The sequence below is a fragment of the Triturus cristatus genome, chromosome 2_1 (genome assembly GCF_964204655.1).
Source record: "Triturus cristatus chromosome 2_1, aTriCri1.1, whole genome shotgun sequence".
Lineage (NCBI taxonomy): Eukaryota > Metazoa > Chordata > Amphibia > Caudata > Salamandridae > Triturus > Triturus cristatus.
Genome location: NC_140581.1, coordinates 452,581,655 through 452,602,776, shown reverse-complemented (window position 1 = coordinate 452,602,776; position 21,122 = coordinate 452,581,655). Strand labels below are relative to the sequence as shown.

General features: G+C 42.2%; 1 long non-coding RNA gene across 4 annotated transcripts in view; it reads left to right on the top strand.

The window, feature by feature from the left end:
* Positions 1 to 21,122, top strand: part of LOC146865455 (uncharacterized) — a 482,105-nt gene that overhangs the window by 408,614 nt on the left and 52,369 nt on the right. For 3 of the 4 annotated variants that reach the window (XR_014976640.1, XR_014976641.1, XR_014976642.1), the window contains exon 4: positions 5,163 to 5,236. The exons of the other annotated variant lie outside the window; for it this stretch is intronic. This is a non-coding gene — a long non-coding RNA (uncharacterized LOC146865455). The remainder of the gene's footprint in view (positions 1 to 5,162; positions 5,237 to 21,122) is intronic. 4 annotated transcript variants of the gene reach the window in all.

Below are 21,122 nucleotides of genomic sequence, written 5' to 3'. Positions count from 1 at the left end.
CTTGGCGCAACAGCGCCACATCCACACCTACCTCACCAAGCCTAGTCTCAAGAGCTCTGCGGGAGGCTTGTACGGCCTGAAGCACAGATGTGACAACAGCAGTATCCAAGGACATTGAGACAGGTGGGGCGTCCTCAACAGAACCAGAGGTCCCAGATGCTTAAGTTGTATATCTGTTGATCTTCGTCTGGGCCTGAGAGGAGGATGGGTGATTCATATCCAAGATGAGGGGGTAGTCACAGAAGCTGAGCCACAAGGGTTGCTGTGTCCCTTGGCCCACTTGCACCACTTACCATCATGGACAGCATGAGCAGTCAATCACCTCCACAGCAGTACATCTAAAGGACACAGTGTGGAGGGAGAACATGGCAGTTGCAGGGGAAATATGGGGCAGCACACTGGCCTCAAGTTCCAGAAATTGCACCAAGGATCCATATTCACCTGGCAGGCAGACCAGGGAGGTCCTCATGGCTAGCACCACCTTTGTTGCATTGCCACTACCATCTAAAGGTCAGGCCCACTGGGGGGGGGTGCAACATGATTACCTAACATGGCCCTTCTCCTGCAGCACAAGAACAGTCAACACACAGGATGCACAGTGGGGGGCACACCAGAGTTCTAATGCCAGAGCACTGTGGGCGACCTCTAACTCATCTGAGGTGTTGACAAGAATTGGGACGCTCCAACACAGTCCCTGATGCAGCCCCAGAACAGCTGCAGTACCAGCAGCCTGTGCAGTCCAACACTGACACTGAGCCCAGTCGGGGTCCCCCCATCTGGTCAGGCACCACAGGGAGTAGTCAGGAGCTCAATGGGCTGCACTGTACACTTTGCAGCCCGCAGAGCACATTGCAGGGCCAGCCTGTCAGGTCTCTAGAGCCGCAGTCGCCATCTTGAGGCCTGCGACCAAACCCGTAAGGCCAGGCGATCAGCAGGTGGCCTACATGCAGCAACAGGGCCCCACAGAGTCCAAGGGCCCCACTTTGCCTCAGGTGATGCAGCCAGCAGCGTGATGAGTGCTGATGCAGGAGATGGCACAAAAGCTCCTCAAAGAGAGTCTGCCATCTTCAGTGGTTAGACCACACCCCTGGAAAAATCAAAGGTTAAAGTAACGTTATAGTTAGGAAAAACTGTCAGTAACAAAAACAAAATGTTATAGGTAAAAAACCAAAGAAATGTCCCTGTTATAGTTATGTGAGCTAACTATAGCTTCTTCCCACTCATGCCCTGCTGATGACCTCACATAATACATTACTCATGGTGTGTTCAATGACATCATTAATGATAACACTGATTACTTCTAAAATTAGATAATTGATGATATCACTGATGACATCATCCAATGTATATTACAATTTGATATTAGTTTCTGACACCGAAAGATTTATTTATTTATTTATTTCATTATTACTTCTAATAAGTTTAGTTCTTGAAACATGCTGAGCCTACTAATGGTCTGTGTCTGTTGATGGCCTGTGCTCTATGAGTACAGTTCTGCATCAGTGAAAAACTGTGTATAGCAGAGCGTTCAATGTCTAGTTGGGTCTGACAGTGCATATGTAATGACCTTTTGGGGAATATTGTGCAAAGGGCCACAGCTCTGTGTAGTAGGGGCTTTGCAAGCTAATAGGGTTTGGGTATGTGGAAAGTGTTTGGACACATTAGAGAGTTTTCATAGTAGGTGGACAACCACCTAATAGAGGTTTGTAGTATGTGGTGAGTGAGCTCTCTGACGAGAGCTATGCACAGAACAAAGGCTATATGTAGTTGGTGCTTCAATACATAACAGAACTTGAGTATTTAGAAGGAGTATGCTCGGACTAATGACTTGTGTTCATGTTGAAGGCTAATTGTAATAGGGGCTACTGTGTCTGTATGAAGTGGCCTGTCTGTGATGACTTTTGCAATGGGTGAAGGCTGTATTAGTCGTGAGTATGGGTAGGTGATGGAGCATGGATGCCTGGAGAAAAGCAACTGTGATTACATGTATAAAGTATGAAGATTATGCATAATAGGGGTTTGTAATTTTGCTACTGTGCTGGGTGTGAGTGGAGTCTCAGAAATCAGCTCTGCTCATGTCAGAGGCTGTACATAGAATAGGTTTTTCCACCTTATGTGGTATTGTCTAAATAAGTTGTAGCTCTCTTTGAAGAGTTTTGCACAGGATGAAGGATGGCTCTAATTGTTGATTGGCCAAATAATAGGGCCTAGGTATCTGGAGGTATTGATAATTATTGAAATTTGTTCGCATTGTGTTTTTCACCTTTGTCATGTAATGGAGCTTAACTATTTAGAGGCAATGCAATGCAATGTAATATATTTTGTAAAACATTTATGTTAATGTTCTTCATGATTTACAATATTCTGCAATATTTAGTACTTATTTACAGATTTCAAAAACAGATGTGTTTCATACAGAGTTTGGTCAGCAGTAGGTTAAATCGTGTCATCAGTGATGTGTAATATGTGGGTCCTCAGCTGTGAACAGGGGGGTTCCAAGTTATAGTTAGCTCACATAATTATAACTGGGGACTGTCTGTGTTTGTTTTTTGTACTTTAAAATTGTGTTTATGTTACTAAGATTTTTTCTTACCATAAAATCACATTTAACCTTCGTTTTTTTCAGTGTTTTTCTGAGGTCTTTTTAGCATAACGTAAGATATTATCACTAGACGTAACTATAATGTCACTTTAGCCTTGGTTTTTTTCAGTGAATTTCTGAGGTTTTTTGACAGTGAAAAAATATTATATCATTTCTATCTATATTTTTTCTATTTTTGTTGCTAATTTATTGGACACAGGGTTGGCTAACCTTCCTCCCTTCAATTTCAGCAAATAAGTAGTCTTTACAAAATAAAACTATGTATTTTTCAATACAATGCAGCTATAATTGGTGTCTGAAATTACTACATGATTATATACCAAGCACGACATTTTGCTTTGTCAAGCAGTGAATATAATAATATAAAAGGTAACCCTATTTCTTTTGTTTTAAGATGGTATAGCATTCTATGTTTCTAAAAAAAAATTGAATCCCACAGAACTACAGCAAGAGTTATGAACCATTCATACGAGACCACAGGAAAACGATGATGCTATGCATATTATTGCGTCTTATTGCAGCTGTTGGGGGATGCCTGGCAGCGTCTTGCAAGATTAAAATAAAAATTAATTACTTTAGCTTAATATAAAAGAGTTTTTTGCTTAAGTTTGATCCTATAGGTTTTACATAACTTAGTTACTTAGTTATTAAGTTCTACGATCCTGTGGTCCTCTTGCGAGAGTCCTGCAAGTATTTACTGCCAATGAAATGCCCTCCCCCCAGGAACTTCGAGCAGGTTGTACTTCCTTGGTTTACATCTTGTGGGAGGCTCGCAGGGATGAAATCTTTTTTTACAGAGTTGAATTTGCTACAAAAGAGAGGTAATCACTGTTAAAAGACTCTAGAGGTTTTCTAACTTACATATTTTATGGTGTTTTCTTCAATGTATTTGTATAAAAATTGCACCATTTTTATCGTTCGCACTATTGTGGATATCCCATAAGAAACATCATTGAATTGTTATTGATTGGAATAACTGTAAGCCCACCATTGTTTACCTCATTCCTAAGTTCTAGGACAAACTGATAGGGCCATCTGGAACTTCATAGTTGCTGGGATTAGCATATTTGCAGTTTTCCAATATTTTGTTGACAAACATGGCTTCTAGAAGAGAGAGAGAAGATGAGGAAGAGGAGAGTGAGGAAGAAGAGCAACCATCACTCGCTGTGCAGTCCTAAAGGCAGTCACTACTTTCTTCATTGTGATAGTGAGTAGGTGTTCTGCTCTTTCTCTCACACCCCCCGCCCCATTTGCGCCATCAGTGGGCCCCCGCAGAGCACACAGCCAATGCAGCAGGGCTCTCCAAGGTCATAAACCAAAATGGTGCCACCAGTGCAGGATGCCCAAGCTGGCAACATCTAGCAACTCCTCCCAAAGGGTCAGAGCCACCACTAAGGAGTGGACCAAGTTGACATCACAGCGGAAAGCATTGAAGCATGACAGACCTGCTCTGCATATTACACCTCTCCTTCCCATCCAGGCCTTGCAGTCTCATATATTCAGGAGGGAGGGTAAGATGGGTGGTACCAGACCTGTACCATGCCTCACAGGCTGCAAGGCGTAGAGCCATTATGGGGTCTTGCCACCACCTGAACACCCTAGCCCTCTCCTCCATGTGATTCCTCTCTGGCTGCCCAGTACTAGCATTGCTTACTCCATACTTGTTCACAGGGCATGCTCTCCTTTCCCATTTTGGCTCTGCTTCCTCCAGGGACCCCACCTGAGACCACTTCCTCCATTCTGTTATCTGCAAGGTCTTCGAGCTACACCATGTAGGCCTCCAAATTGCCCTCCCACCATCCCTTATACTAGTTCTGTGTTTCTCTGTTGACAAAGTAAAGGAGTTCCACAGTGGGGCACATCTTGAGTAAGGCCCTGACGTGATGGGCTCTCTGTTTTCTCGGGTATTTAGGTCAACCTAGTCCTGGTAAGGCTCTCCTCATCCACCATCTCAGAAGCCCCCATCACCACCCGCTAGAGTGTGGATTGACCTCTGGTGCCTCTTTTTGTACTTTCCTGAACTTACCGTCAACCAGCAGCGGAAGATGGTGGTCAATGGAGATTGCCATGCCAATAAAGGGCTTCTACACATCATACTTAGTCACCAGCTTGACTACTCTTCATGTATGTATTTTGAACATACAGACATTGATAAGTTAAGGAAAACAAGCCTATTTAAAAGACTGATCGAGCTCACATTTTTGACAGGATAACATTGAATGAAAAAAGATTATCATGGTAACAATATAGTAAACAAAGCTTGAGAGCAGTCTGATCTCTAGTAGAGATCAGACTGTTGTTCAGCTGGGGTAATTCTCTAGCCAGTGTTTTCTCTACTTCCATTGTGTTTTCACCCTGGGACACTCTTCAGCTAAAGAACAACTGGAGGTTAAGTCTTGTAGAGGGTTGTTGTGAACATTTATGGGGGTTGTTGTGAACATTCAAGGCTCCTGCTGCTATCCACATACAAAGTTTGTGCACATGATAAATTGCAAACAATTATATTTAGTGATATTTCTAATGCAGACTCAGGTCTTATAACCAAGAATCTTTTTCTTAGAAAATGGAAATGCAAGGATGAATTGGGTTAAAGTGGAAGGCTGAATCAATAAACTTTCTCTGCGAGCAACGATGGTGAGCAACCTATTCAGTTAGACATATGTTGGAATTCTTTAATGCGGTTACTGAACATGTATGTTTATTTTTATGCTTGATGTATTATTATAAATATTACTTGTGAAAAGTATCTAGTTGCATATGCTGGATAATATTTTCTCACATAGGTAGTGAGTTTTTTTTGTTGCCGTGCAGAAAAGGATGTAATGTTTATAATGAAAAAAAGGATCTGTACCTTAAAAATGAAAAAAGTATATAGCTATCATTGCAAACGCATGATATGGAAATGGATTCAAAATCAAATATTAGGAATTATAATGTTGAACATCATGGTAGCCTCTTACATTTAAGACAAAGTCCTCACTGCAAGATACCTGTTCAAAACATTGGTCACAAAATGAGCAAGGAATGGCAAAGCAAGCAGGAATGTGTTTGGATTAGTAAAAGTGCTTGCTAAATTATGGGCGAGTTGTGTGTGTGCCAGTTATTCAAAAATTTAAGTAAGCGAATCTGAATGGCTGCCATTCAAGGGGTCAAGCACAGAATTCTTGTTAAGGAAAATGCTAAACCTATGAAATTTAAAAAGAGAACTGTGCCTCTTAGTGTGCGAGATGCTTTGGCTGATGAATTGAAGAAAAGATGCACTACAGATATAATTGAACTAGGTCAATTGTCTCTTTGTTTGTTGCCACTTGTAATGGCATGAAATAAATTGAGAATTTGCAGTAGTCTTATAAATAATAAGATCTGTGTAGATCTCCTGGGTGATATACTGACAACTTCTGGCGCTGTTACATTTAGGAACAAAGTCAATTTTGCATCAGTATATCACTATCTGAAGTTAGAGTCTGAGTCTAAACACTTGTGTCACTCATGGGCGCCTATCAGTTTTTAAGAAAGTTGTTTGGATTGTTATCTGTGGCCTTCTTCCTCTAGAGGATGATGTTCAAAGTTCCAGGACAACATTGTACTGCCTTGGAAAGACAAAGATGATTTTGTTACAATACTAAGACAAGTATTTCATCGGTTAAGAAAAAGAGGGATTGCTGTCAATAAAGATAACAATTAATTTGAGAAGAATATTACTGAATGTTTGGGTCATGACTATTAGATAAGGGGTAGCACCTCACCCTTGCCTCATTGAGGCAATTATAAATGCTCCTCATCCCAGAGATAATGAACAGCTGGCATCCTTTTTAAGTTTATGTGAGGTTTAGTCGAAGTTCATAGACAATTTTGCCACTAAGATTGAGAATATAATGAACCAAGTGAGAAAAAAGTTAGTTTGATTGGGAAGAGAATTGTTACAAAGATACTAAGGTTTTAAAGGAAAATATTATGTCCAGCAAAGTATTGAGAGTGTACAAACCAAAAGCCTTTTGTTACATAACAGTAGATATTAGAAAATAGAGTTTGGTTCTGTTTCAAATGGTTGACAATGTTGTTAGAACCACTGGGGTTACCTCCAACACTTTACGACAAGCAGAAAGGCAATAGCCAGTTATTGAGAAGAAGTTGTTATAATGTTGAGGCATTGATCAAATCAGGAGGTTTGTTTGGGGGAGGAAATGTGTGCTGGTTACAGATTATAAACCACTGGAATATATTTGAATCGCAACATTGTGAGGGATCATATACCTACCATAGCCAGATTGGGATCTAAATTGCTGTAGCACAACTTTTACAACAGGTACATTTCAGGTGGAAAATATGTGTAGGCAGATCATATGTCTAGGGCACCACTGTGTGAGGAAGAGACTGAGAGTCATGAGAAGGAAGAGTGGTTAGTTGTGGTTGTAGCTGTAACATGGTTTTGTGGTGTTTCAGAGGAGAAATGATGTGAAGTGATTGAAGAGGAGGAGGCTATTAAAATGTATTGTCCAGAACTGGAAATAGGAGAGATCAGTTCGCGTTCAAGTATTTGTTTAAGTTGCTGATGAGTTGTCACTGGAAGGGGAGTAGTGATGTGGTGAGACACATTTGTTTTTCTTGATAACTTTTGAGAGAGGATAGTATTAAACTTAGGTCAAGAAGGGCATTTAGGCTTAACACTTACAAAGCACAGTGTTCATTTGGAATTTTTGTGGCCTGGTATGGATCCTGAGATAAACAACCTTGTTAAGGATTGCATTACCTCTGCAGGCAGTGATAGGCAGTTCAAAGACAGTGACTGCTCCAGCTGGTTAATTTGCAAGTGAGCCCTTGGCAATCGTTGGCTGTAGATTTCATTTGACAATGTGTGTGCATCAGAAAATAGGAATGGTATTTTACTGGTGGATTATTACAGTAAACAATGGGAAGTTGAGTTTGTTTCAGAACAAAATACCATGTGAATATGACTTTTTTAAAAAGCCTTTATAATGGAGGGGTTTCCAAGTGGAATAGTGTCTGACAAAGTAGTCTAGTTTGTCTATCAAGATATAGTTTACATTTTGCAGGGACACAATATTAAGCATCCAATGATTACTCTATAGCACCCGAAATCAAATAGCATGGTAGAATATGTAAACAGCATATTGATAGAGTGAGTTGAACAGCGTACAACACCACTGGCACTTCAAATATGCTAATTTCAAATGCCTGTTTTTCCAGCAGAGTTTTTAAGCAAAGTATTAGGTGTTGTTGTAGAGTGTTCAATGGAAGGGCTCTCCACTAAAAATTTGAACAACTGAATAAACCTATACCTCTCTGTGAGCTCTAGTGAGAGTGAAACATGTTATTTCATTTAATTATAACTTGTGCACCTGCCATGCACAGTGTTCTCATCAATTATGTCAGTACAGTTGTCGTCAGTGAATATCTGAGGTTTTTTAAATGCAAAGCAAGATATTCTTACCATACCCAACTATAACATCACTTTATCCTTTGTTTTTTTCAGTGAATGTCTATTTTTTCAAACTTAAAGTAATATTTTACTACCAAACATAAGACCAACCCACTGTCAGCAGTCAACCCCCTCACCGCACAAAGCATTCACCTGTTCGGGGCAACCCATCGCAGGCACTGAGCCCCCGCTTTTTTTCCCAATCTGCTAAACTGTCACGGGAGCCAGTGTAGCCCCCTGCGCTCATGTGGTACTCTTGCTGGAGTGCTGGGGGAGAGGTTTGTCTCCCTGTGATACCCAAGGGATTGCAGAAGCCCACCAAAATATATATTTTTAAATGCGGCCTCAGGGCCTCTGGGACCCACCCCTCAAAAGTTCCAGAGTGTCAGGTTTACCCCTTCCCTGGTCCCTTATACCAAGTCCTTCTGTCCTCAAATTGGCTAGCACAACATTTCTCTTCATGTTTCAGCCAGCCAATCAGAGCGCAAGCTCTTACAGGAGTTCACAGGAGCCTTTGCTCCTGCTGGATCAAGGTGGTCCATAGGAAAGAAAGTCCCCTCGGCCAATCAGTTCACTCTATTGTTTGAAGTTGAGTGATCGCGGGACTCTCGCAAGCATCCCACTAACCCAACCATCCAGATATACAAAGATTTTGAACCTAAATTTTCCAAAAGTTTTTGAACGGATTTACCCCACAGCTACCTCGGGAGAGGTGTCTCGAAAATGGGGGCTGTTGGGTAGATTAAGCGAGCTATTGCCAAGAGTCATATGGTGCTGGGCTAACCTGCCGCCGGCACCGGGGAGCAAACTGTGAACCCCGTGGTCTGGAGTCAGGCACCCTAGCTGCTGCGCCACACCTCTTCCATGCTGCTTCCATGCTACTTGACGGATCACCCTGAAACTTTCCAGAAGGAGTCGAGGTGGGCGAACTTTTTCTTGGAAAATTTTATGAAGATTTATCAAACTGTGCCAAAGTTATTATATACAAAACATTAAGGTGCCGATTCCGATCCTGTAAAACCCGGGTACAAATGGTCATACAGAGCGTTTTCTCCGTACGACTCGTACCCGGGAATTCCACCATACAAACCAGCAAGTACGATTCATACAGAAATACCATTTCCGTACGAATCGTAAAAAACACCGTACGGCTAAAAAATACATCCAATTCCGATCCTGGACAGCGCGTACGCGACGTCCGCAAGGAGTCAGGCAGCGTTTTACGGACCAGCAAGTACGATTCGTACCTACAGCACTCCGCACGGCTATATTTTTACGGGAGCCAAAAAGTGCCGGAAAAGCTAAGTACACTGCGATGCACGAGGAAAAGGGGGCCCGCTATGCGACGTACACGCCAACACCCACATAGTACGTGTCATCAAGTACGGTTCGTACCCCAACATTGCATATGTACGGCCTGTACACCCCACCCCCCGTATGTACGGCGCATACCCCCACCCGCGTATGTCCGCACCATACCCCAGGTGTACCCCCACCCGCGTATGTTCGCACCGTACCCCAGGTGTACCCCCCACCCGCATATGTCCACACAGTACCCCAGGCGTACCCCCACCTGCATATGTCCGCACCGTACCCCAGGCGTACCTCCCACCCGCGTATGTTCGCACCATACCCCTGGCATACCCCAATCCTTGTGTATGTGGTACGCCTGGGGTACGGTGCGGACATACGTGGGTGGGGGTACGCCTGGGGTACGGTGCGGACATACGCGGATGAGGGGTACGCCTGGGGTACGGTGCAGACATACGTGGGTGGGGTTACGCCTGGGGTACGGTGCGAACATATGCGGGTGGGGAGTACGCGCCGTACATACGGGGGGTAGGGGGTACACGCCGTACATACACAGGTGGGGGTACGCGCTGTACATACGGGGTGGGGGGTACACGCCGTACATATGGGGGGTGGGGGGTACGCGACGTACATACGCGGGTGGGGGGTGCGTGCCGTACATACGGGGGTGGGGGTTACGCGCCGTACATATGGGGGGTGAGGGTACGTGCCGTACATACGCGGGTGGGGGGTATGCGCTGTACATACAGGGGGTGGGGGTACGGTGCGGATGTACGCGGGAGGAGTGGGAGGCTGGGGGGGCGTACGACTCGTACCCCGGGCACAAGTGTACTCGGGGTAGGGCTCGTACAAAGTTCGCTCCGTACGGAGCCTTTTCCATGTACTTGTGTTTTCGGACGGGCAGTACGGATCGTACTTGCGCGCTCGGACTTCAGTTTTACAATTTGTATGTAAAACTGTCCGGGGACATCTCGTATACTTTTCCCGAGGCGATTCGTATGTATTTTTCACGTACGAATCGTACATCGCCGTTTGTACGGGACTTGTACGATTCGTACGTAAATAAATACGGATACGAATCGTACAGGAAAAAAAAAACCAGGATCAGAATTGACCCCCAGGTGTTAATTTCAGTCACCCTAAGGAAGGGTCATGGTCTCTTAACGGAACTATTGTATTGAATGTCTATACATCATTGATGTGTATTTTATTGTTGACAAAACTGGTTATTTACGTGATATCTAAAAATATCATTAATAAATACTATTGTATAATTTTTTAATTTGTTGTGGCTGCCCTCATTTGACACTCCTTTAGCATCATTATTTGGAATTCATTAATTGCCTAGGAAGTTACTGTCTTACTGCATATTGTCCTGTCCTAGGAATTTTTTTCTTTTACACTCAGGGGGTCCGAGTTAATCACATATCTCTAAATAACCCCCTACATACTATTTGATCTATGCGCAACAGACCATAACCCCAAAAAGCACAATCCCGTTATCTATGCCTATAGCAAACAAATGATATGCTTCACAAAAAGGTAGGCCTACTAGATTTATCAGAGTGTCACTGCACATTTATAATAGAACATGAACATGGGTAAACATTTCAGGATATCATTATCAATATGCACAAATTCAGGTTTTCACAATAAACAAGCCACACATATTAGCTAAAAAAATTACCATGGCAAAACAGAAAACATTACAGTCAAAGTCTTGTTTCAGTCATTCAACTAAGTGCTTAGCAACTCAGGCCCATCAAAAGCTTGATCCTGGGAGTGCTCAAAATATCTCTCTATCAGGAAGACTAGCCTTTGTACCAAGGACACTTGGGGACAGATTGACTAAGAAGGTTTATGTTGCACAAACCCGATGTAAAACTTAAGTAAACCTTGGCCCTGGAGGGTTAAAATTTCAAATCAATGTGGGTTATCTTGTGGGTGCTTGTGCTGCCTCTAGCAACCCCACACACTGGGTGACTGTTGGTGCTGTGCCTGGCCTTCTGGGACACCAAAAAAACTAAATGAGCACATTTTCAAAAGCTGCTAGCATGCTGCTTCTGCCCACAGCAGTCTTTGTTGATGCAGCCACCATACAGAAGATGTTTCTTTTCTCTTCTTTAAAATATCCAGCAGGACACCAAATGTTACAAGCAGGTGCCTCCACCTTGGTGGGACAACCCCGCAATGCTGAAAAGGGATCGAGTATGGGCCCCAAAGCCTGCGAGGCCTCTGGCCATTTTCCCTTCATCCAGTCACTTTCTTCCTGATGCCAGCCGTGAAACGGGCTTACTCCTCATGTTCCACCTACTCTGTATTTCCCATGCTGCCTGGTCCTGGCACAGAAGAAAGCGCAATGATGTATGGTGTGTAAGGGGACACCTTATAGAATAGGCATGAAGGCACCCTGATGGATGTACTTTGGGTGCCCACACCTCACCTCACCTCAGATGGGGATATTTTAGAAATATCACAACAGTGCTTAGTGACTATTGGTTGGCTGGGTGGACGCAATACCTTATGGGTGTGATGGGCTCCCTGTGGTATATATTAAACTCACTTAGGATTTCCTTGCTGTCATGGGTTTCCCTGCTCACTGGGCACCTTAGGTGGTTTCCCAGAAGCAACACACATGAGCATAAAGATTTTTAAAGACGTTTATCTGGCCCTGTGGGCAAAAATAAACTCTGTTGTTTGTTTGTTCCTTGCTCCTTGCTCCTGCCACAAGGAATGCCCCTTTACTATGTCCTGGCCTCTATAATTTTAAATTGAGTTCTTGTTTACTTGTTGAGCTGCTCTCTACAGCCCCTAGACAATCCTAATTCCTCTTTAGCAGTATGCTGAAGGGGCTTGGACCTGCCCTCCCATCTAGCCCTGGTAGTCTCCTTCCAGGGAGCAGCACCCTAAGGTCCACAAGTTTGAACACTTTCCCTGTCTGTAACCCCAAGCACCTCATATCTTCTGCTACTCCAAGGATGTCACAGAAAGGCAGAAATGTGGCTAATATATATGGAGATGTCTCCCCTGCCCCTTTTCTTTCCCAAGATATGGCTATTCCTGCCAAATGGGCCTAATGTTCAGTGAGAGCATTTAAACCGTCACCTGGCCAGCTGAGTAATTAATTCCACCCATCAAAGTAGCTCAAAACCTAAATCCCTCATCAAAATATTTCCAGTATTAAAGTACAAAAATGAATGGAGAACAAAACTGAATCTGAGGAAGAATTTGAGACCGAGGAATTATTAGTAAATGTTGTGTCATTGGCTTTCCTGGGTTATGCAGTCAAAAGTGCAATTTTTCAGTACCCTTTACCCAAAGTTTGAAAACAGTTCATGCACTCTAGAAGAAGGGGAATATTTCCTCGTAATGAATGAAATGAAAGAGAGATTTATAAAGCGCAATACAATTACCCGAAGGTGTCAAGGCGCTAGCTCATCAGGTGAAAAAAATGCAGTAGGGTCTTAGTTCATAATCAGAGATTGAAGAGCCAAGTCTTTAACGCTTTCCTGAAGGCCAACAAGTGGGTTTCGTCTTTTAACCTCTGGGGAAGAGAATTCCAGAGTCTGGTCATACCGACCAGAAAGCTTCCACCGCCCAAGGAGCTTTTCCTGAACCTGGGAGTCACTAGATTGTGGGTGTGAGCTGAGCGTAGATGGTACGCAGGAGTATATAGTTGAAAGTTCTGTTTAAAAAAGACAGGTCCTATGTCATGGGTTGCTTTAAATGCTATGCAGAGAGCCTTGAACTCAATACGTCTCTTCACTGGAACCAGTGTAGCTCTTTTAGCGCAGCAGAGGCAGATTTGTGCTTGAGAATGTTCAGCAAAAAGCTTGATGCGGCATTTTGTACAATCTGTAATTTGGTTAGACATTTAGTCCAGAGGTTGATAAAAAGACTGTTGCAATAATCGGCTCTGGACAAAACGAGAGCTGAGATCACCAGCTTATGTAAATTAACTGGGATGAATGGAAGGATCTTTCTAAATAATTTTAATATATAGAAAGATACAGAGGTGACCTGGTTTACGTGGCCTTCAAAGGAGAGCTTGGAGTCAAAATTTACTCCCAGGTTTTTTACCTTGTTTGTAGGAATAGGTAGTGTGTCCAACTCCGAAGGCCAAAAAGCAGGGGACCAGAAATTAGTGTTGCTGCTGAAGAATGGGACTTCAGTTTTGCTGGAATTATATTTCAAACAATGAGTGGCCATACAATCCCCAACTAAATTATTAGGCCTTAGAAAACTATAAACAATTTATTCTAGATCCAATCTGTGACAGATCTACCTGTGCACAGATACCAGTCAGAGTCAGAAAACATTCTTCATAAGAAAAAATCCAGCTAATCCAAACAGCATCTGGCTTCCTGTATGGGCAAAGAACCGTATGCCTGCGTCCCATAAAGGAGCCAGGCATTGTTTGAATGCTTTCTTAAGCTAAGAAAAAAACAGCATCTGGCTCCTGGCTGAGACACATAACGGTCTATCTGTACCCCATCATGGATCAAGTTGCATATATTTTCCCTTAAACTAAAAAAGCATGCTTTTCTTGATTTAGTGTTTTATACATACTTCACATTGTAGAGAAACAGGTGTGAAATTAATATGATATCCCACAAAGCTATAAATTCGCAAGAGATAGAAGCAAATCTGAATTCATCAAAGGTAATATTTGCAGATTGTCTTGGGATTTCCAGAAAACACCTAATCGTAATCAAAAAGTAGTTAATACAATTTGGATAAAAAAGAGAAATGCCTAAAATGGTTCTCACTAGTAACTTTTTGCACAGAAGGAAGATCCACAAAATTGTATCCCAATACACCTTTCAGTCTCTTTCTGTCAGAAACATAGTGTTTGTAATATCTTCAAAAACCAACAATCTAGCCATCGTTTAAAGTGTTTTACCATGTATCACTTTGTAGTGAAACATCTATTTAATAGAAATTGGAGGTGAATGAAGGCCATGTATTTATGAAATGAACCCAACAATCTGGGTTTAGGTATTTGTACCACTCTGAATTCTAGATTCATGTCAGATGATTCTAAGGAATCTTAAATAGTGTTTATGTGGACACTGACTTACAATATGATGTCAAATTTATTGGGAAATTTAAGAGATATTAGTAAATGTCCCATCGTTCTACATTCCCACACATCTCCAGAACAAACCATACCACAGAAGTGTCAGTGTGCTCATTCTCTGGGACAGGAAAGGCCCAAGAACCCGACTGTGGAAAGTGCAAGAAGAAGTTTAGAAATGGCCTGATATTTTGAGAAGTAGGTAGCTGCTAAATTTAGGCTAGCAGTCAGCAAGTTCATGGTGAAGCCTTTAGGTTTCTGAAAACTAGACTCAAATGCATGGATGCCAGCCCTTTTTCCTACCCAGAATATCATGCAAACATCAAACTATTGTTCAAAAGCAGAAAAAATAAAATGTCATCCTTCAGTGATGGAAAGTTTCAGAATTTGTGGGGTTTGTGTGCAACAGCAAAATTTCCAACATGCAGAGGTCCCACAGTTCTACTAATAAAAATAATACCTCATATATATGTGTGGATCTGTCATAATGGGCAGTAACAGACCGAAATGGGCATAGTATAAAGGCAGCAGTGTCAATGTGGTCTTCACCTGGTCAAAGTTCTGTCCTTTCTCATGCATGCGAAGTACCGTTTCATGAAGTTATTTTGGTCACATAAAAATATTTCCTCCTGCCTACTCTTGCTGGCTATTCTGAGTAACACAAATGAGCTGGGATTCATGCAAATCACATGACCCTGGGTTTCTCTTGGTCTATAGTTTTTAGAGATCTCAAAGGCTGGTAGATTTTCCTAGATGCTGGCTGACCCTGGATCATAATACTTCTTGTCAGCCCACATGGAAACTCACCATTAGAAACATTCCTGGGTGCCTAATGTGTGGATGTCTGTGTAAACTCATTCAATACCTACACATGTCTAATATCCCCAAGCTTCACAGATGTGGCTCAAGCCTTGATAGGGATATGTTTATTGATGAGGAAATCTAAAAAGAATGACCATGTATTGGGGGGGGGGGGGGATTCAGAAAATATTATGTTCAAGCCATTGTCCTCGCCAGCCAATCAGGGTGATGGATGTGTGGCTTCCAGTGATGAAACCTTAGGATGTGTATATTTGGAAAATATATGGTTGTGGTGTGTTAGCATATTTCCCAGTGCTGATACCTGCAAACAACTGAACGGAACCCTAGACTGGTATTTCCATCTGAAGTGCTTCCCAACCCTTCCTGAATCCAATACACACAGTTCATGGCCTGTGGGCACCCCAAACCAATTGAAATTCCATATATCTGTAGTACCTATATGCTAATGAAACTCAGAGGAACACAGATGTTGGTCAAGTCTTGTCAGGGAAATGTGCATGTGTTAGTTGCACAGAGGGAATTGTCATATATGATTTGTTTTTTAAACTGAACATCTGACAAACACAGAGCTCAATGGTTTCTCCATGTCAACCAGTCAGGGCAAGTGAGGTCTGGCTGGCATCATTAGGTTCCTTTTTTGTACAGAATTTTAATATATTTATAGCTTTTGTACTTTACTGAATTTGATGCCTGTCATTAAAGGACCAGTGCACCACAAGATGTGTGTGCTCCACATTAGGGAGCTGTGGTAATATTATATAATTAATTGAACATACTATGTTCTCAGGAAACCCTACATCTGTCTGCTATGACTCCAGACATTATTGGCAACATTTCCTTGATTAGTGTTCTGTGAGTCATATTTGTCTGTTTGAGAAAAAATACTAAATATTGAGTTTATATATTTAAAACTAATCTCCACAATTTCCATTATCGGCTAGAATGCAAGATTGAACCGGGGTTTGCACCAATACTTAGCCTTGTATGTGAAAAAACAAATATGGGTACACAAAGAGACCAAAGTGATATGAGTATCAACAACCTATTGCCGATTTACTTAAAAATATTCCAACACGGAGATGCACAAACACCACAGCTGTAAAATGTTATGACAAGAGCCAAAGTGTAATTGGGATAGTTGAGATGATTCACATTGCAAATCTTAGGACCTTGCTTAAGGAGAGCAAAGCATTTTGGGGTAGACCAACCAGAAAGCTGTCACAATAATCAATTTTGCTCATTGCTAGGGAATTGTTAAGCATTTGGTCATGTGGAAAGGGAGATGGGGTGGATATTGCATATGTTCAGCACTTTGTATTTCTCCAATGAGGCTGAGGGGAGCTAAATATTGATAAGAACAAACTGAAGTTGAATGAATGAATGAATGAAATAATATTTATAAAGTACACTATCCCTCACGACAGAGCAACCTGGCAGCCTGGTTAAAGAGTAGGGTGAGGTTTCTAGCTGGTGTAAAACATGAGAGAGAATGGCAGAAAGAGATACGGATCTGAGATGCTGTAGGAGCAGGGAAGTTGAGTATCACAGTCTTTCATAAATTCCACATGAGCAAAAAGAGAGACAACGAAGAGCAGATTGAGGTTAGGCTATAAAATCTATGAGACTGGAGGTGAGGGGGAAAAAGAAGGAACACGTCTGGGTATCAATGGAGTAGTAGGGATAAGAGAGTCCAAATGCTGAAATTATAGCACTTAAAGAGGTAGTATAGAGAGAGGGAGGAGAGGAGCGGGCACAGCACTGAGCTCTAGCAAACAGTAACTAGTAAGTAAGTCAGTAGAGTGACTGGAGCACTAGAATGTAGAGAAATATTGGTATGGGAGGTAGGAAGGGAACCAGTTCAACACAGTACCAGATATTCCAAGCATGATGAGAACTGTTAGTAAGGTAATGAAAGGAAGTAGCACGCAGACACTGAGTTCCTTCTTCTTCTTTATTAAGTCCACTAAGAAGGTGGGAACATGACCGACCAGGCAGGACAACTGCTACAACTGCCAATCAATATTCCAAACCAAACATTCCAACCATCACTGCATTCTTACACATATATATCTAAACTATCAAAACTATTAGCAAAATAAAACCAAACAGAAACCATCCAGAATAACATTCAGATAAGGTACATGCCCACACACCATTACACATAATCTTGAAACAGTGTGGGTGGTCTCCTCAAGCAAGATGGCCTTAGCACACGAGCACTCTCTGTACTACCATCACACACCACACCTCCATCACCACTCACACTAGCACCATTACCCCACTGAGGTGATACCCTCTCCTTGTTCCACCACTTATTATCTTCCATCATAACCACAAAAGCCTTGACTCTAAGGACTTTCTTGGGTTGAGAAAACTTGAAACGACCTTTCACTCCTATTCCAGGATTGATGGACGAGGTATGCACTCCCTCCTGCCTCACCCCTACACTATACTTCCTTTGAGAAGCTCCGTGCCTCACTTTTACTGATGGAAGTTCCCTTTCCTTCCCAGAATAGCACATCCAGGGCCTAGCCAATTTGGTCGCAGGTTTGCAACCCTTAAGAAAAGTGAACGGAGACACCTCTGTGGCTGCATTGGGAGTAGTGTGAATTGCCCATATTAAATCCCTGACCTCTTTGCACCAATCTAATCCACTAGCAATAGACAACTGAATATTGTCCTTGATTACCCTGTTGCACCTCTCAACAGGGCAATTGCTGCGAAGGTGTTACAGTGAAGTTTTTTTTGGTTTCCCACCCCAATGCGATAAAATCCTTTCAATCTCCCCTGAGTTGAACTGAACACCATTGTCTGACAACATCTCATCAGGTGCATGTTCCCTCAAAAACACATTTTGCAAAACCCAACCACAGTGGAGGAATCAGCCACCCTCACAAATTCAACTTCAGATCAATGTGAAAAATTGTCAATAAGCACAATTCCGTATCTGCAACTTTCCTTCACTACACTGATGGATCCAATAATGTCAATCCCTACTTTGCACCAGGCTCTGTCAGGAAATGGCACTACCTTCCCTGGACTAGGCACAGTAACTTGCGACTTGTCGCTATGGCACATGTCATACATTCCTTCACAAAATGCTTCATGTCCCTGTCCAAACCCGGCCACCAAAATGTATCCTGAATCCTCTTCATTGCTCTCATACCCACATGACCTTCATGGGCCAGCTCCAAGACTTTACCACGTAGCCCACTTGGCACAACCAACACCTCTCCTCTTCTTAGTAACCCATCCATGTTGTTAAACTCTGGAAAGACATGCTTGTAGGCATCAACATGTGCAAATGACTTGTTCTTAGGCCAGTCCTTACCCACATGATTACTGACATCCATTAAAATTGTGTCCAACATTAAAACAGCTCTCCATTCAGCTCTCTGCAATGCATCCATTAGTAACACAAGCTACCGTACTAACCATGGCAAACTCATCAATATCCATATCCTCAACCTCCTTGACATCACTTAGAGGAAGACGTGACAAACAGTCAGCAAAAACGTTCCTGGAACCAGGAATATACTCCAACTTATACTGAAACTCTGAAAGCCTGAATTGCCATTTGGCTATTCGTGATGTAGCATTACAGGCAACTCTAGTAGAAAAAATTGATTAAAGGTGTATGGTCCATCCTGATGGCAAACTCCATTCCCATAAGTAATACCTGAAATGGTTGGTTCCCCACCAACAAGCTAAGATCTCACCCCCAATCACAGTGTACGTGCTTTCAGCACCTCTTAAAGCACGATATGCAAAGGCTACCATTTCGTCCTTCCCCTCATGAGTTTGCAATAACACAGCCCCTAGACCATGTTGGCAGGCATCAGTGACTATCACAGATGAATCATGAGTGTCAAAAGGCTCAAAGAATAGCCTTGGCAATTTTTCTTTTAAATAATATCAAATTCAAGTCTTCCACTTTGCTACATACAAACGTCACTTTTTAAAAAAAAAAAATTCCTTAAATTACAAGTCCTTTTAGCACACTTAGGTACAAAACGGGAATACAATTCCAACATGCCAGAGAATGACTGCACCTGATCCTTGTTAGTGGAACTGGGAATTCCAAAATGGCCATCACCAAACCTTTCTACCCCCTTGTCTAAATATTTTGTATCCTAAATAGTCTGCACAGTCAACTGCAAATTCGCACTTATCTGCCCTCAATATCATTCCTTCATCTTTCAAAACAGTCAAAACCAAAGCCAATGATTTGTCATGGGAGGATGAGTCTTGACCGAATGTCGGGATGTCGTCCTGAAAACACTGTACGTTGGGTATACTCTTGCACAAAGCCTTTACTACTCACTGAAAAACAGAGTAAGCTGAAGCCAAACCAAAAGGCATACGTTTAAACCTAAAAGCACCCTCAGGGGTAATGAAAGATGTCAAATGTCTCAATTCATGTTTGAGTGGAATCGGGTGATATGCAGCTGTCACCTATAAGGTTTAGAATACTTTGTCACCCTTTAGAGAGGTCAGCATCTCATTTATGTTGGAAAGTTGATACCTATCAACCAATATACTATTGTTGAGGTCCCTTAAATCAATGCATATTCTCAACGCCATATTGGGTTTTCTAGCTAAAACCACAGGGAACAACCATTCTGAACTTTCAATGGCTTCAATAAGGCCTTCCTCACACAAATTACTCAGTTCCTTCCTACGTTCCTCCCCCATAGTTAATGGCACATGTCTCACCTTGTGCACCACCAGATTGGCTCCCGACTTCAGTGTGATTTGGTGGGAGAAACCTTTAAGCTTTCCCAGTTTTTCTTGAAAAATATCTGGGAATGCCTTGACCCACGAACAATCACTAATAGTTGCCACACATTCATTCTTCAACTAAACTTGTTCCGAGCTGTAAGGATCAAGAATGATTCCTAACTTCCTCTGTTTCAGCCATCGCATAAGATACGATCCATCCTTACCCGTAGAATGTGCCTTGTTCCTCTTAAAATCCAATTCAGTGTCGAACTCACCCATAACTCCTACGGACTCCTATGGATTTCCCACCATACGCAATGAGTCATACAATAGATTTCTTTAAACTAACGTCCTTGAATGGTTCCCATTCCTTGGTGCCAATAAGGGTAAAGAAAAATCCAGAGTCAGCCATCATATTTGACTTGAACGTCTGCTACATTCACCAAACAAAATGGTCGATTGACCTTTTAGCAAATCAATTTGCATCACACCTTTATCCAACTCACCCCCACTCTCATGTACACTAACTACAACATTCGCATAATCAGACTCTTCTGGTGAATTATTCTTTATGATGCTGTTCTCAATAACATTGACTTGCTTGACATTGCTCTCTTTATATTACTGGATCTACACACCTTTGTGAAATTCCCCTTTTTTGCACTTCGCACACACTCACAGCCCAGCATCTGGGGAAATTCCTAATATGATTCTTATTACCACATCTGTATCATTCCATGATTTTCTTTTTACAATCCACTTTTTTTAACCATGTGCCTCAAAACATTCCCATCTTGAATGGCATGTACTTGTGACCCCAAGGATATCTGTTCCATGTAACTTGTTGTAGCTTCAATACCACTGGCGATTTCAATTGCTCTGTCTGAAGTTAGGGTATCCATGGTCAACAATTTTTCTTGGATCTTCTTGTTGTTTTTCTCCACAATCTGATCCCTGATAATTTTCTCCTCAAACAACCCAAACCTACAAGCAGCGGATAAAATCCTTAACACACTAACATAAGATTCTAATGGTTCACATGACATTTGCTGCCTAACATTAAAAAAAATCTTTTCTTCTTCTTGAAACAGCTAAGATTTTAATGACTGTGGGATATTCGTCCAAAGCATCCCCCTCCCCCAAAACAC